Here is a 15,549-nt window from a genome sequence, read left to right on the forward strand (position 1 = left end):
CGCGCGCGAACTGCTTGAAGATGTGGTGGGAAGCTGGGGCTTGTGAGCCACCCAAGATGCAGGCAATGGCTCGAGGCTCCTGGAAGCCCCCAGCCCCCTCGTCCTGGTGGCGATCCTCGTTCCTTCTTGGCGGTGGAGGCAGAGGAGCCACAGCTGCATTACCCTGAGGGTGGTCCTCACGAGTCTGCTCCCTCCAGGCGCCCTCGCGAGGCTGGCCCTGCCAACGATCCTCACAAGGTTGGTCGCGCCACTCCTGACGATGGTCGCGTCCGTCCTAGGGTCCTCCACCTCGGCCGCCTCCATGACCGTAGCCTTGATCGTTGCGCTTGGGGCATCGACCGAGGCACCTGTTGCGGAGGGCCCTGAGCTCCTGACAGTCGTTGGTGTTATGGTTGTGAACGTTGTGGAAGACGCATAACGACTTGTTGCTCTTGGATGACTCGGGGTGGTCGCAGCCGCGCTTCATCTCTGGTTCGACCGCAAGCACGGTCGGCCTCTTGCACTTCACGTCCTTGGTCTTGGCCTTCTTGTCTTCTGGATCAGCATCGGGGAGCTCGAGGAGGGAGAGGCGTCCCTCCTCAGCCCTCGTGCACTATTTCGCCATGTTGAACATCTCCATAGCCGTGCAGAGATCCTCATGGATAGCGAGCTCCTCCTTCATCTTGACATCCCGGACACCAGCAGTGAATGCTGACATGATCGCCTCGCCCGACACCTTGGGGATCTTGAGGCGAACATTGTTGAAGCACTAGATATACTTCTGCAGGGTCTCTCAAGGTTGCTTCTTGATGCGATGCAGGTCGCCCAAGAGGAAACCGACCCCTCGGGTAGGTTCAGGAGCCAAGAATGCGCGCCATCCTCGAGGGCCACCGGGAACCAGTTTGCCATGATCTTCTCACCACCGCTGGCCGCCTGGATGCTCAGCTCATAGAGCTGTAGGAATTCAGCGGGGTCAGTGGTGCCGTCCTACCGTGGAGGTAGGTCAGGCTTGAACTTGCTTGGCCAAACGACATTGCGGAGCTCTGGGGTGAACGCGCGGCATCCTGCCATGGCCACCGGAGGTCGTCGAGGGGGTGGAAACTGGTCCTGGTGCACGCGCACCGCCACCTCCTGCGGTGGTACGCGAGCCTGGTGCTGGGGTGCCGGAAGCACGCGCGCTTCTCCTTGTGGTCGCTGCACCACCTGGCAGCTCACGTCCTCCCGAGCCGGCATAGGGTGCGGCGGGTCGCGCCGTGGTGACGCATGCCTTGGGCCGACAATGACGCCCTGGACCGGAGGTGGTGGAGGAGCCCCGTGCGCCACGTCGCCTGCTGCAGGTGGTTGCTAAGGCAGCGAGCGAGCCGGTTCGGCGGAGCCCCCGTGCGCGACGCTTACGAGCTCAGAGATCCGCTCGAGCCACTCCTCGTAGAGGTCACCCACTGGGCGGTAGCGAAGGAGCTCTCGCGCCATGAGCAGAGCGGCATGCACGCCCGCCTGGCCGCGACGTGCGTGGGATGACGGAGCTACTAGGGTCAGTGACGGAGTAGCGGTGCGCCCGTCGCGATGCACCGATGGGTGCAGCGATGAAGCTTGCTTCTCGTGGCCGGCAGGGCCCATGGCGGTGTTGGCCACTAGAGACGGAGCGCAACGGGCACAACAATCGCCCGCTGGAGCCGTCTGAGCGACGCGAGCGGCGACTACGGCCCGACGCTCGGCGCGAGCTCGGCGTGCGTCGGCCATGGAGGTGTCAGAGTGGTAGGAGACCGGTCGACAGAAGAGAAGAGCCGACGCACCCCTACCTGGCGCGCCAATTGTCGGATTACGGGTTCCGTAAACACTTGAGAGGTTCGAACTCAGGGGTGCGTGCGGAGATCTCAACCTACCCAGTCTGCCTACTTGCGATCCTCCTAAGCCTTGCGGTGTAATACCCTACTCCAGCGTTTTGGTGGATTGCGTCGGAGGGCTGAGGATGAACTAGTATAGTGGATGAACTGGCCTCAGGAGGTGAGGTGTTCTTGAGCTTGATGAAGGAAATATGCCCTAGAGTCAATAATAAAGTTATTATTTATTTCCTTATTTCATGATAAATGTTTATTATTCATGCTAGAATTGTATTAACCGGAAACTTAGTACATGTGTGAATACATAGACAAACATAATGTCACTAGTATGCCTCTACTTGACTAGCTCGTTGAACCAAAGATGGTTAAGTTTCCTAGCATAGACATGAGTTGTCATTTGATTAACGGGATCACATCATTAGAGAATGATCTGATTAACTTGACCCATTCCGTTAGTTTAGCACTTGATCGCTTAGTTTGTTGCTATTGCTTTCTTCATGACTTATACATGTTCCTATGACTATGAGATTATGCAACTCCCGTTTACCGGAGGAACACTTTGTGTGCTACCAAATGTCACAACGTAACTGGGTGATTATAAAGGTGCTCTACAGGTGTCTCCGAAGGTACTTGTTGAGTTGGCGTATTTCGAGATTAGGATTTGTCACTTCAATTGTCGGAGAGGTATCTCTAGGCCCTCTCAGTAATGCACATCACTATAAGCCTTGAAAGCAATGTGACTAATGAGTTAGTTGCGGGATGATCTATTACAGAACGAGTAAAGAGACTTGCCGGTAATGAGATTGAGCTAGGTATTGAGACACCGACGATCGAATCTCGGGCAAGTAACATACGGATGAAAAAGGGAACAACGTATGTTGTTATGCGGTTTAACCGATAAAGATCGTCATAGAATATGTGGGAGCCAATATGAGCATCCAGGTTCCGCTATTGGTTATTGACCGGAGACGTGTCTCGGTCATGTCTACATAGCTCTCAAACCCGTAGGGTCCGCACGCTTAACGTTCGGTGACGATTTATATTATGAGTTATGTGTTTTGATGTACCTAAGGTAGTTCGGAGTCCCAGATGAGATCGGGGACATGACGAGGAGTCTCGAAATGGTCGAGACATAAAGATCGATATATTGGACGACTATATTCGGACATCGGAAAGGTTCCGAGTGATTTGGGTATTTATCGGAGTACTAGAGAGTTATTGGAATTCGTCGGGAAGTATATGGGCCTTATTGGGCTTTAGGGGAAAGAGAGAGGGGAGGCTGCATGTCCCCGCAAGGCCTAGTCCGAACTGACTAGGGGAGGGGCTATGCCCCCACCTTCCTTCGCTTCTCTTTTCCCTTTCCTTAACTCCTACTCCTACTACATGGAAGGGGGTGATATGTCTCCAACATATCTATAATTTTATTTTGTTCCATGCTATTATATTACCCCTTTTGAATGTTTATGAGCTTTATTTTACACATTTATATCATTTTTGGGACTAACCTACTAACCGGAGGCCCAGCCCATATTGCTGTTTTTTTGCCTATTTCAGTATTTCGAAGAAAAGGAATATCAAACGGAGTCCAAACGGAATGAAATCTTCGGGAGCGTGATTTTTGGAACGAACGTGATCCGGAAAGCTTGGAGTGCAAGTCAAGAAGCTCCCGAGAACCCCACGAGATAGGGTCCGCGCCCCCCCCTATAGGGCGTGCCCCTGTCTCGTGGGCCCCTCGGGCGGCCACCGACGTACTTCTTCCTCCTATATATACCTACGTACCCCGAAAACATCCAGGGGCACCACAAAACATAATTTCCACCGCCGTAACCTTTTGTATCCGCGAGATCTCATCTTGGAGCCTTCGCCGGCACTCTGCTGGAGGGGGAATCGACCACGGAGGGCTTCTACATCAACATCCTTGCCCCTTCGATGAGTTGTGAGTAGTTTACCACAAACCTATGGGTCCATAGTTATTAGCTAGATGGCTTCTTCTCTCTTTTTGGATCTCAATACAATGTTCTCCCCCTCTCTTGTGGAGATCTATTCGATGTAATCTCTTTTTGCGGTGTGTTTGTCGAGATCCGATGAATTGTGGGTTTATGATCAAGTTTATCTATGAATAATATTTGAATCTTCTCTGAATTCTTTTATGTATGATTGAGTTATCTTTGCAAGTCTCTTCGAATTATCAGTTTGGTTTGGCCTACTAGATTGGTCTTTCTTGCCATGGGAGAAGTGCTTAGCTTTGGGTTCAATCTTGCGGTGTTCTTACCCAGTGACAGAAAGTGTTGCAAGACACGTATTGTATTGTTGCCATCGAGGATAACAAGATGGGATTTATATCATATTTCATGAGTTTATCCCTCTACATCATGTCATCTTGCTTAATGCGTTACTCTGTTCTTATGAACTTAATACTCTAGATGCAGGCAGGAGTCGGCCGATGTGTGGAGTAATAGTAGTAGATGCAGGCAGGAGTCGGTCTACTTGTTATGGACGTGATGCCTATATACATTATCATCCCTAGATAATCTCATAACTATGCGCTTTTCTATCAATTGCTCGACAGTAATTTGTTCACCCACCGTAATACTTATGCTATCTAGAGAGAAGCCTCTAGTGAAACCTATGGCCCCCGGGTCTATCTCTTATCATATTTGCTTTCAATCTACCTTTATTTGCATCTTTACTTTTTTGCATCTATATTACAAAATACCAAAAATATATTTATCTTATCATACTATCTTTATTAGATCTCACTTTCGCAAGTGGCCGTGAAGGGATTGACAACCCCTTTATTGCGTTGGTTGCGAGTTCCCAGTTTGTTTCTGTAGGTGCGTGAGACTTTTGAGGAGCCTCCTACTGGATTGATACCTTGGTTCTCAAAACTGAGGGAAATACTTACACTGCACTTGCTGCATCACCCTCTCCTCTTCGGGGAAAAGCAACGCTAGTTCAAGACGTAGTAGGGGGGGGGGAATTCTAATCCCTGTGGGAGTAGGACTCCCCAAGGCGCGCCCAAGAGAGGGCCGGCCCTCCCCCTCCCCTACTCCTTTATATACGGGGAGGGGGGCACCCCATAGACACACAAGTTGATCTGTTGATCTCTCCCAGCCGTGTGCGGTGCCCCCCTCCACCATATTCCACCTCGGTAATATCGTAGTGGTGCTTAGGCGGAGACCTGCGTCGATAGCATCATCAACACCATCATCACGCCATCGTGCTGACGGAACTCTCCCACAAGGCTCTGCCGGATTGGAGTTCGTGGGACGTCATCAAGCTGAACGTGTGCTGAACTCGAAGGTGCCGTACTTCGGTACTTGGATCGGTCGGATCGTGAAGACGTTCAACTACATCAATCGCGTTGTGCTAATGCTTCCGCTTTCGATCTACGAGGGTACGTGGAAAACACTCTCCCCTCTCGTTGCTATGCATCACCATGATCTTGCGTGTGTGTAGGATTTTTTTTAAATTACTACATTCCCCAACACTCGAGGGAGCTAGTGTGGTGTGAGCTAGTTTGACTTGTCCTTCCTCTATGGTGGTGGCTAGTCCTATTTATAGTGGCCTTTGTCCTCTTCCAAAATGTTGGCAGGAAGGGATCCCACAACGATCGGATTTGAATGGGAACAAGTAGTACAACTTATCCTGACAAAAGTAGTCTTCGCCTGTAAAAAGCCTCTGGTCGTGACGCTACAGTGGGCTCATCGATGACCTCCATCCTACTGTCCTGGCGGTCTTGGTATCGTTGCACCAGAACGGAAACCTTTGTCTGATTCCTCGGGACTCCGCGTGTGTGGCTTGCCTCCTTTGCACCGAAGAGGAAACCTACGCTCTGCGCCCTCCTGGTGCCCTCCTGGCCTTGGTCGTCATGGCTTATGTCAGCTGAGCCTCATGAGGTAAACCTTGCGTAGAACTCTTCGCTCCTAGGGAGCCAGCCTAAGGAGGCCGATCCCTTCAGAGGTCTTGGTGTCGTCCGCCTCGCGAGGCCTGGCCCCTCGTGAGGGCCTTGAGTTGTTTGATGTTGAAGCTGGACCGTACCAGGCCATCGATGGAGCCACGTGGTGGGCCGCAGGCAGGCAGGATTGGATACCCCCATATCCAGGACGCCGACATTGTCATGTACGTGATCTCATCCGGGACTCTGAACAACATTCGGTCACCAAATCACATAACTCATATAGTACAGATTGTCATCGAACGTTAATCGTGCGGACCCTACGGGTTCGAGAACTATGTAGAGATGACCGAGACACCTCTCTAGTCCATAACCAATAGCGGAACATGGATGCTCATATTGGCTCCCACATATTCTACGAAGATCTTTATCGGTTAAACCGTTATGACAACATATGTTATTCCCTTTGTCATCGGTATGTTGCTTGCCCGAGATTCGATTGTCGGTATCTTCATACCTAGTTCAATCTCGTTACCGGCAAGTCTCTTTACTTGTTCCGTAATGCATCATCCCACAACTAACTCATTAGTCACATTGCTTGCAAGGCTTCTTATGATGTGCATTACCGAGAAGGCCCAGAGATACCTCTCCGATACTTGGAGTGACAAATCCTAATCTTGATCTATGCCAACCCAACAAACACCTTCAGAGATACCCGTAGAGCAACTTTATAATCATCCAGTTACATTGTGATGTTTGATAGCACAAGGAATTCCTATGGTATCCGGGAGTTGCATAATCTCATAGTCGGAGGAATATGTATTTGACATGAAGAAAGCAGTAGCAATAAAATTGAACGATTATTATGTTAAGCTAACGGATGGGTCTTGTCCATCACATCATTCTCTAATGATGTGATCCCTTTCATCAAATGACAATACATGTCTATGGCTAGGAAATTTAACCATCTTTGATTAATGAGCTAGTGAACTAGAGGCATACTAGGGACATGGTGTTTTGTCTATGTATCCACACATGTATCAAGTTTGCGGTTAATACAATTCTAGCATGAATAATAAAAATTTATCATGAAATAAGGAAATAAAAAATAAAAAATTTGTTGTTGCCTCAAGGGCATATGTCCTTCAAGATAAACACCAAGGACTAGCGCCTGTTACACCGGGGAATGCTTCCTTTAATTGGGAATCAACTGACCAGGAATTGAAATCCAGGGGGCAACGGACCTCTAACTAAGGTGAAATAGTATATTAGGAGAAACCTTGTGCATTGCGAGTTACTAGGAACATCTAGTATCAGGAAGAAGGCGTAGGAAGAAGCTGTCAACTAGTGTCTTTTGTGGGATAAATACCGTGCGAGTAGACATGTAAGATTTGCATGAATAAGGGAAGAGGAGTACCAGTTCCGGTTGCCAGTGTTGTGCCCTCCATATTTTGCGGCGATGTTCTTCTGTTTACCGGGGGAACCGATGTTTTGGAGGATGGTGGAGCCTTGGACGAACCCATGGCCAAATTGTTGACTATGTTGTGGTGGCCGTTTGTCGGCGAAGGGGAAGCATATCCGAGGCGGCGAAGGACGTTGTAGTGGGAATAACTCCAATGCGGTAGACGGTGGCGACGTTGGAGCGGCAGCGGAGGCAGGACGGCGTGGTTGAACTGGCTCGGGTACGACGCACGTCGGCATCCTGGAGGCAACTCGGCCTCTGCTTCAACTACTAGCCATGGAGGGTGTTGCGGTTATGGTGGACGACGACATTGGCCTATCGGCTCTGGCGTGATGGAGGAGGGCGGTGGTCGATGGGTGGGATGGGGTGGCGGACGAAGGACACTAGGGTTTCGCGGCCGGTGGAGAGGTAGTTTTTGCGCCCACAGAGTACGAATGGGGAATCAGACCGGAGGGCGGGGGGAGCTATGGGGGAACCATGTTTCGGTCTGGGTCACGCTTGTTTTTTTGGAACAGATGGGACGCGCTTGTTTGAAATTTGGGAAAACTACAAACTTTGCCCCCCTCTTAAATTTCGGTCCTATTGCCGGTCGGTGGTAGGACGCTAATCCCAGGTGTCCCAAATATTTGGAGGGAGCGATTTCGGCCTAGTGCATGTGTGTTTAGGCGGCCACGGTGTATGAATGTGTTTCGGAGGCGATTGCGTGGCATCTAGATGAAATTACAAACCTACCCCGGTTTAGACCTTTGGACGTTGGGTCGGTAGCACTACAAAAAAATACACTTCCGTGATGATATGTGTTTGTCACAGTAGGTCACATTTTTTTTCATGCATGTACATCCATGACAAATTTATGATAGAATCAAGATAGTCATACCTGTGCTGTCGTAGAAGTGTTCCATGACATTACCAAAATTATCATCACGGAAGTGTCCACTTCCATGACGATAAATCGCGCATCACAGAAGTGCTTTCGTCAAGGGTGACTGACACGTGGCATCCACCGTAACGGAACGCCGTTAAGCTATCGGGTCGGGTTTTGGATCCGATAACCCGTTAACAGCCCCGACCAATGGGAAATTTCCACGTGTAAAATTCTTATTGGCCGGACGAAACACGTGTCAGCTCGTCAGTGGGTCAGATAGGCGCCTATGATATGTCGACATGTGTCACGGCCCACCACTGGCCCATTTAACTTACAAAGCCGACCCGTTTGACTTGGTCAAAATTTAACGGGCTGGCCCATGAAAAGCCTGTTAACAGTCTCTTCACAAATAGCCCATTTTATGGCCCGTTAACTGACGGCCCGTTAGGCCCTGAAGGAAATCGGCCCAACAACGTCATGTGGGCCGTCGAATATAACACCAACCCATTTCACTTTCGGCCCATGTATGGCCCACGTCGTCTTTCGGCCCATATGAGACCTTCGTATCTTTTAGCCCTTTATAGGCCCACGGCGACTCTAGCCCATAATGAACAGTAATTTTCTTTGTACCCGTTAACGGCCCGTGATTTACATGGGCTGTTTCCAGCCCGTGTTAGCTTTCGGCCTATTGACGGCCCATACGTTCTTTGGCTCCTTTTCGGCCCTCGATTACTTCAGGCCCGTTACTGGTCTATTCCCCTAATGGGCCAAATTAGGCCCATGGCAAGAGTCGGCCCGTTACTGGCCTGTTAACCTAATGGGCCAAATTCGGCCCATGGCAAGAGTCGGCCTGTTTCTGGCCTGTTCCCATAATTGGCCAAATTCGGCCCATGGCAAGAGTCGGCCCGTTACTGGCCGGTTACCCTAATGGGCCAAATTGGGCTCATGGCAAGAGTCGGCCCGTTTCTGGCCTATTAACCCGTTGCGCCATTTCCAGCCCGTCCTATGTTGTGGCCCATTAACGGCCCGTTACTGTGCTGGGCCGATACCAATTACGCCTGTTTACGGCCCATGTAGACCCATTTATCCGATGGCTTGAGGCCGACCGATTCTACGACCCTGTTGGAGGCCCATTTATCGACGGCCCGTAGGAGACCCATGGATACTACGGCCCGTATATGGCCCATGGTAGTTGCGGCCACTAGCAAACCAGGGAAAAAGAAGACTAGGAAATAAATAAGGCTGAAACTAACGCTAGGCTATTAAGGAGATTGCACAGATTACATCCACTCGGCATCAAAGATCGCCACCAGTGCAAATATAGGGAACACCCTACACTATACAAAAATGGCTTGCTGTTTTCTTCAGCCGGTGGCTGCACGTTAAGAATAAATTTTGTATCGCACCAAAACAAATTACAACTATATAACAAAAGGAAGGTTGGCATAAAACTTAACAGTCTAGCAGATAAATGCACCACCAGAAGTTTAGAAGCTCAGTTTACTTGACCTGACTGTTATGTTTTCATGCTGTATTGTCCGATGGAGCACCATAACCTTCGCCTTCATTTCCCCTAGGCTCCTGAACAACATAGGAAATGCCTGATAGTCTGGTTTCAAAACCATGCATATCTTGACGACATCAAACAATGTCTCTCCATATTTCACAAAGGGTCTCTGTTAGGGAATGGACTTGTGTCTGGAGCGCAGATACAACATTGCTTTGAGCTTGCATATCTTGATCATGAGGCAGTTTGGACGATATTGCCTTAACAACCAATCCAGTATTACGCAGGAACGTGCTTTTGGCACTGTTAGTGGACAGGTACTAACCCACTGCAGCAAGAGCTGACATTGCAGTTATAGTTGCCTCGCCACCTTCAGAAGGTGGCGGTTCCACCATTTTTTCCATAGCTCGCTGAAAAGTTGAGGTTTTACATTAGTAGTACCAGAACAGAAGATATTAAGGAGGCAGCAAAACCAAACAAAATAGCTTTGGTCTATATACATAACTTATTCTGGTGAACCCATGTAAAATATTAGTTGTATTTTATTGCAAAGTACATAATAAAACCAGGTTCCAAACATATGACCATGTACCATCGCTAATGTATTGTCTATTTCTTCACATTGTATTGAGGGCTAAGGATAAAGATACAAAGTTTATAATACGGTAAGCATAGTATGACATCATTCATATCACAAAACAACTGAGAACGGACAAACAGGCAATTGTAACATTGTGTGGGCAAGTCCAGCACGGAACTAGATTACGGGTCAAGATCAAAGGAACATCACTCCTCTCTTTTAAACCTTGTAAGGCGCAATGATACTCTAAGACAATTGTGTATAAAATTGAAAAGAGTAATAGACATTGGATGCAAACCATGAAGTTCAAGGCACAAGTCAGAGTAAGTAGTAGTTAAAAGGCATGAGGATTAAGGACTTACAACAGTGGCTTTGACTGGTGTAGTCATGCCCTTCTTCTTGCTGGTGTGACAGTCCTTGAAGATTTCCACAACATTTGGTTCATTTACTTTTTGGTCCTTGCGGGCTTTCCTCTGCATTTCGAACAAGTGAATATAGATTTGATGATATGGTACAGGGAAAAGAGTGAAACAACAGCTCATTACAAGAGCCTCGTAGTGTGCAATATAGCTACGAGATCCTGTCGTCTGTTGGAATTTCACTTTCATACGGTTGTCTTTGTTCTTTGAACAGTTCACCTACAAGAAGATAGATTTGTGTGGCACATGCGTAAATAGGACTTCAACATGTGATCTGATCACATATATATAATTTACCTGATACTTCGGATCAGACTAGTGTTTAACAGGGCCCCTCCAGTCCTCATCCGATATATTTTCCACTGGAGATGTTTGGGAAAGTTCACTGTCAGCCTTGCCTTCAAAGTGAGTTTTCCTCAAGTTATTCCGATACTATCGCAGAGCAGACTTGAAAACATGGGTGCAAGCTTGTCTGGTTGCATCATCTTGGCTATCCAACTTGAACCTCATCTATTGAAAATTATGGGAGTCTCATTATCAGCAACCTAGAAAGTATGGGACAGAGCAAGACGATATTACTAGTTTCCATACATAACCATACTTACAGATAAATGGTCGAGGAAGGTGTTGAACTGGGTTTTGTCTTTGTCATTCCTGTACTGAATCCATGTTGGGAGGATACGTACATGACACCTAACGGCAACCGCTGCCTCTGATACTAACTTGGCTGACTCTGTAGCATCACGTGGCCTTTTTAAACCTGCCTCAAAACGGATCTCCATTCTTCCTCCTCTAGATTTACCTAACCTATCGAGCATTATCCCTGATGTTTGTTTCCTCTTGCGCCTAGGTGCTAGTCCAACAACGAACATAGGAAGTGTTAGTGTACATCAAACTGTGAGACTACATATAAAGAAGCATGCAACTGTAAATTAACTCCAGCAACTACCTTCTTGCTGTTGAAGCTCACAAGGTTCTTCTGATATTGCCAACTCGTCTTGTGTCAAGAGTGCTTGGGAAGTAGTGTTAGGTGGCAAGGGATCTTGGGACCATGTTGCTAGCTCAGTTGACGCACGAGTAAGTCGTGCAGCTGGTAGTACTATGGTAGGTGTTGCAAGAACTAGGGCTGTCTCTGCTTGTTTGGTGGCAGATATTTGTTTCTGTTTGGCTTTTTTTGCAGCTCGTGTAGCATGGGATGGCGTGTTTGTAGAATTTTCTGCTGGACTTTGACCTTCTATTGCACTATCAGTACCAGCAGAATCTGCAGGATTCATCCGCTTCTCGTTCCCTGCCATTCTGTGTTTCTTCCTCTTTCTCTGTGCCATGTTAAGTCAAGCCGACAAGAAAAATGAATAACAATTTAGTTCTTCAGAACAAATTGATGCGTGATGCAGACGAACTGAACTTTGATGTTAGACAACCACATGATAGGAGGATGTAATATGTATGAAAAACAGGACGGAAGAGATAACCAGAACTATGATGTGTAAACTAAGAAGAAGACATTTCACCAAATTAGAAGCAATGGAATGGAAGGTAGACACCATATGAAAGATGCTACAAATATCGCTCTGCCAAGTTAACAGTGTCTCATCATAAATGACGTTTACACAAAATGTGAAGCAGTACAAGAAATAAATCATAAGCAAGATGCAAACAACATCACACTACCATGTTAGAGGTCTCTCGTCATTAGTGCCATTGCATATTCACAACATTGCATATACACAACTTATGATGTGTAAACTAAGGAGAAGACATTTCAACAAATTAGAAGCAATGAAATCTATACACCATATGAAAGATGCAACGAATATCACTCTACCAAGTTAAAACTGTCTCGTCATAAGTGCCATTTCAACAAATTAGTAGTACAAGCTAGAAAAGAATGTGAGATGTAACCTATATCACACTCCAAAGTCAAACGTATCTTATAATAAGTGATTGTTGCAGGTTACACAACATTAGTAATTTGATGTAAGAACATGGTGTGATAGACAGATATTGTATGTTCTAGATACAGGAACATGTGTCTTATTCAAGTATAATGTGTAAAGTAAGCAGATGGAATTCAACAAAATTAGAAGCAACAAAAGCTAGACATCACACATAACATGCAACCACATATAACAGTGCCAAGTTAGAGGGAGCACCGGTGATACTACACTAGGGGAGACGTGCTCATCATAAACAAAGCTTTGTTGAGTGTCTATGCATGTGTTATCTTGGAAATCATCTTGGGGTGTGGAGGAGTAGAAACTGTAGAGGCCCTCCGTTCGGAAGGAGCACCTTTACCCACTGCCTTGCTAACTTCCTTCCGCTTTATTGATTTTGAATTGTCAAGTAAAACCGACAAGAAAAAGCAATAAAATTCTCTCTTCAGAACTCATTCATGCATGATACTGACAATCACTACTTTGATGTAAGGCAAACACATGATACCAGGATGGAATATGTACGAAAAACAGGACGGCATGGCATGTTCACAACTATTTGTGTAAACTAAGCAAAAACCATTCCAGCAAATAAGAAGCAATGCAAGCTAGACACCACATGAAAGATGCAACCAATATGACTCTGCCAAGTTAAAAGCGTCCCATCATAAATCGAATTTCAACAAATTAGAAGCAGCGCATTCTATAAATCATATGAAATATGCAACTAATATCGCACTGCATATACTAAAGGTGTCTCATCATATTGATTGATGCGGGATACAAAAAAACAATAGTTTTATGTAAGGGCATGCTTAATAGACAGATGTACTATGTACTAAATACAGGAAGGCATGTCACATTAACAGGTATAATGTATAAGCTAAGCAGACTAGCACATGCAGTTTAACCAGATTGAAGAATTACAATCTAGACACCATATGCAACATGCAACCACATATCACGCTGCCAAGTTAGAGCAAGCACCTGCGATGCTAGTGTAGGGGAAATGCTGTAATCAACTACAGAGCTACGTTCAATATCTCCATCTAGCATTTCTGTTTCTTGAGAATCATGTCGGGAGGCTGACGCTGCATTCTTTAAATGAGGAGTAGTCCCCTTTCCTGCCTGCCTCATCATAAGTGATTGATGAGGGATACACAAGAACATTAGTTTGATTTAAGAACATGGTTAATACACAGATGTACTAGTATGTACCAAAAACAGAAAGGCATGTCATATTGAAAGGTATAATGTGTAAGCTAAGCAGATGCAATTTAACCAAATTGGAAGCAATACAAGCTAGACATCCGGCTGGAGTGGTGAGCATGATCATCTAGGACCTGAGAGCCTGGTGGGAAGCGGGCTGCTTCGCCACCATCACAGCTTTTTAGTTGGCTTCCAGGTGGTGCCTATCTTTGCTGGGCTTGTCACTAGCTCGGATAGTGCCCTGACTAGCTATTTTTCTCACGGGATGGTGGTTCATGTAAAAAAATACCTTTCCTTATCATACCGACTTCGGCCTTTCGAATACAAGCTAGACACCATATGGAACATGCAACCACATATGACACCGTGAAGTTAAAGCAAGCACCTGGGATGGTGGTTCATTGCGAGCGAGGTCATCAACTCCAGAGCTACGTTTACCGTCTCCATCTGCTGACACTACACCCTTTATAGCGCTGTAACGTGTCATGCATACCCGCGAAGAAAGCTGGCGCGACTTCTCTCTTTTCTTTGATGCTTCTCTTTCGGCAGACCCTGAAATACCCTTGCATAAAAACACAATAGTGAGAGTATGGGTGAAGTGTGTGCAGCACTTGTGCACTGTAAAAGTAGCAGATAGCAGGTGGCTGAAAAATAAATGACATGAGACATATGATAGCTCTACAACATTGCATGAAAACAAAATTAGATTCTACTCCGTATGATTTTGTAATATATGAGCACAAGAAATGCAGGTACTCCTCCAGCACACCACCACATGTGGTCATATCTAAGATAATAGTCGACTGAAAATAAATAGGTCAGTCGATTTTTTTAATGAATCGTCCGATCTATAAGGAACGGGCAGATAGCCTTCGTCTACCTCCCGCCAGTCACTGTTGACGATCTTTCTCGAATCGACAGCTACCACCGGCCCAGACCCCTGCCTCCGCCGCCCCGCCCTCCCCTCGACCTCACACCACCGCCGTGCTTGGCAGCGCCCCTAGGCCATCCCTTTAATCCCGGCCGACCTCCTGTCTCCAGATCGGGCGCCAGTAGATCTAGGCCGCACACGCCCCTAAGATAAACACCAAGGCGTTGCTTCCCCAACGTAATAGGCGTACTAGCGCCTGTTACGTTGGGGAATGCTTCCGATAATTGGGAATCAACTGGCCAGAAATTGAAATTCAGGGGGGCGACGGACCTCTAGCTAAGGTGACATAGTATATGAGGAGAAACCTTGTGCATCGCGAGTTACTAGGAACATCTAGTATGAAGAAGAAGCGGTCAACTAGTGCCTTCTGTGGGATGAATACCGTGCAAGTAGACACGTAAGATTTGCATGAATAAGGGAAGAGGAGTACCCGTATCGGTTGCCTGTGTGGTGTCGATATGTCGCAGTGATCTTCTTGTTTTTCCCGGCGGAACCGATGTTTTGGAGAGCCGTTGTTCCTTGGACAAACCCATGGCCAAATTGTTGACTGTGTTGCCGTGGCCGTATATCGGCGGAGGGGAAGCAGATCCGAGGCGGCGAAGGATGGCGTAGCAGGAACAGCTCCGGTGCGGTGGACGGTGGCGAGGTTGGAGCGGCAGCGGTGAGGCGCAGGACGGCGTGGTTGAACTGGCTCGGGTATGGACTGCTCGGCCTCGGCTTCAACTACTAGCCATGGAGGGCATTGCGGTTGAGGTTGCGATGGACGCCGACGTCGGGGTATCGGCTCCGGCATGATGGAGGAGGGCGGTGGTTGATGGGTGGGATCGGGTGGCGGACGGAGGACGCCTGGGTTTCGCGGCTGCTGGAGAGGTAGTTTTGGCGCCCATGGAGTACGAATGGGGGATCGGACGGGTGGGGGGAACC

This window comes from Triticum dicoccoides, chromosome 6B, assembly GCF_002162155.2.
Source record: "Triticum dicoccoides isolate Atlit2015 ecotype Zavitan chromosome 6B, WEW_v2.0, whole genome shotgun sequence".
NCBI classification, from domain to species: Eukaryota; Viridiplantae; Streptophyta; class Magnoliopsida; order Poales; family Poaceae; genus Triticum; species Triticum dicoccoides.